Source organism: Maniola jurtina, chromosome 13 (genome assembly GCF_905333055.1).
Source record: "Maniola jurtina chromosome 13, ilManJurt1.1, whole genome shotgun sequence".
Lineage (NCBI taxonomy): Eukaryota > Metazoa > Arthropoda > Insecta > Lepidoptera > Nymphalidae > Maniola > Maniola jurtina.
Window position 1 is genome coordinate 9,052,707 of NC_060041.1, and position 2,925 is coordinate 9,055,631.

The following is a 2,925-nucleotide window of genomic DNA, read 5'->3' on the forward strand; positions in this document are numbered from 1 at the left end:
TAAAATTTACTTAGATTTTTAATTTATTATAAAATAAACAAAACTTGGTTTGTTTTTCATGCCTTACCATACTTATTGGGGTAAAAAATTGCGTAGGTAACAATCTATACATGTAAAATAAATTAGAAGTAGGTCTATATTTATTTCCGAAAATTTTAAGTCTGTAGAGCTTCTAGCTACTTATAATATACTACGAACTACATATTATAATACTTAATCAAATATACTACTGATAGTAATTAGTAGTTGATTAGATCAATATGATAATCGAGATAGGTAAATCACAAATGCAGATGGCACCCAGATGGCAGCCTAAGGTCACATTAACGAATTCATTTCAGAAATGTTTGTCATATTATCGTCTAGTTGGATGCGATGCTCACACTTGACAGAATGATAATTATCAGAAACAATACATCTTAAATTAAATACTGAATACAGGAAATGATAGGCTTACTCCTTGAACAAGTTTGCACATCTCGAAAGCTTTCATGATTTTCGTAAACTTCAATAATTTTGTAACCGATATAACAAGTTTAATAAAAATGCTCCTGGTTTGAAAGTCTTTAAAATTATGTTTTACTTTTTCTATCACAAAGTATTATTTACGGGTCCGCTAAGCGTAGTAGGTAAACGTTTGCACATATTAATATTAATCACGTTCATAATGAGATAAATTCCAAGAAGGTACTTATTAAAAAATATGTTAATTATCTAAACTGAAAACTAATACTTAATGTGCATTGCAAATTTTTTAATTCCATTCATTATTCTTAAACTCTAAATCTATTTACTTTTTCAAGATATGCAAACTCTACTAACCGTATTGAAAATGCATAAAGGTACCCGACAATGAATTTCATTTTCAGAAATCGTATTAACAGGGCTCTTTCCGTCACTTGTTTCATACAATCGTAGTTACAATTTCATTTGAATATATTAAGCAACCAAAGTCCATGAAATTTTGCAGACATATTCTAGAAACTTATAACGCGTAACTTTGAAACCGAATATTTTAACAGAAATCTGGAAAACCACAGACATAGATATTAGTTTCTAGAATATGTCTGCAAAATTTCATGGACTTTGGTTGCTTGATATTCAAATGAAATTGGAACTACGATTGTATGAAACGAGTGACGGAGAGAGCCCTCTTAACTATCTTACTGAACCCACTAATTCTTTTATTCTAGCATACGAAACAGCTATTTTTATGAAAGTTTGACAATCCATACAAAATAGACAAAAGCGACATGTTGTAATGTGACCCTATGCTTGATATCAAAATAATATACAAATATCCACCTATATCGGAAACCCCGCTAACTAATTATCTCCATAAAATTGTTTTATGCAGAGTCAGCTAAAGGAGTCAGCTCAGGAGCAGATGGTAGAGGCCTCTCCTTCGTATGCGGAACCAATGGCTGTTTAATGGCAGCCGGTCGGAGGAGTCCACGTCGTGATACCACCGTGAGTAGAACCGTAACTGACACGAAGAACGAAAGCAACTGAAAATGGAAAAGATAAAACTATTAACAGGGCTCTCTCCGTCAATCGTTTCATACAATCGTAGTTCCAATTTCATTTGAATATTAAGCAACCAAAGTCCATGAAATTTTGCAGACATATTCTAGAAACTAATATCTGTGTCTGTGGTGTTTTAGATTTTTCTAAAAATATGTAGTTTTAAAATTACAGGGACTCAAAGATTTGTATGTAAATTTTTAAGACCGCGTAACTTTGAAACCGAATATTTTAACAGAAATCTGGAAAACCACAGACGTTATTAGTTTCTAGAATATGTCTGCAAAATTTCATGGACTTTGGTTGCTTAATATTCAAATGAAATTGGAACTACGATTGGAAACGAGTGACGGAGAGAGCCCTCTTAAGACCAACCCAAAGATAGCTAGTAATAACAAGTAATAACAAACGTATGGCCTAAAATACTTATTTACTCAAAAAAATATTCAAATTTAGAAATAATATCACTGTGCCAAAAAGAAGAAAACATTTGAAACTCATGAAAACGTATTTATCGAAGTTAATCAACTACAATAATAATATAATCATTAATCGACTATAATAATGCTCTCAGCTATTACAAAATTAACGTTACCTATTCAAAGCCTCAATTAGCTCTTTGAAAAGGCAGTTTTAATGTAAAACAAAAACAAATGTGGAATGCCAATAAAAAATTGGGGGAAAAATGAAGAATATGGAAAGAGTTTTATATTAGCTTTACCCCTCCATACCTACCTACTTTTATTATACATGTTCTATGAGATTTATTAATCGTCCTTGAAAACCTGTAGTAGGTACTACTTACAGTTATTACAACAAGATAATTAACATGTCACATTAATATGTCTTTGGCGTTCTATTTTAACACTGACCTAGTTTTACGAACAAAGTTATCTCTAAACAAGTCTTTCTCTTACCGCTGACACTCCAAATGTTGTCACAATTTCGTATGACAAAAACATTATAACAATGTTAATTTATTTATGAAAAAATATAAACAATAACACCACTGTTAACAAGGCTTATGACCACAGAGAAGGTAAGAACCAAATGGCAGTCACTGGCTGCAAAGGCTTTATTTGAAAACACAAGAGACACAGTGATCCAGAACTCAAAGAAATTAGCTTAAATTCATACTTGTTTTGTTCACAGTGTGAGCGCACACATGTAGTTGGAAAACAGGTTGACAATGTTGACATTAACCTGTGCGGTGTGGCAACGTCTAGTTTCAGTGTCAAATAGTATGATAATGACACACAGGTGGGCATAGTATGTACACCTATTGGATAAAACGCGTGCGCGCAGAGCGGCAACGTCGCAAATATGCGTCATAATATGATCTTGATTTAAAATCGATGCGCAGGCGCACGTTTTTGTATGAGACATCTGAATGCTTGAATT

At 32.5% G+C, this 2,925-nt stretch overlaps 1 long non-coding RNA gene across 1 annotated transcript; it reads right to left on the bottom strand.

The window, feature by feature from the left end:
- LOC123870837 lies at nt 1–2,655 on the bottom strand. Its single transcript, XR_006797160.1, has 3 exons — nt 2,442–2,655; nt 1,160–1,508; nt 1–888 (listed from the first exon to the last, which is right to left on the bottom strand). It is a non-coding gene; the product is annotated as an uncharacterized LOC123870837 (long non-coding RNA).
- Nucleotides 2,656–2,925: the final 270 nt, after the last annotated feature.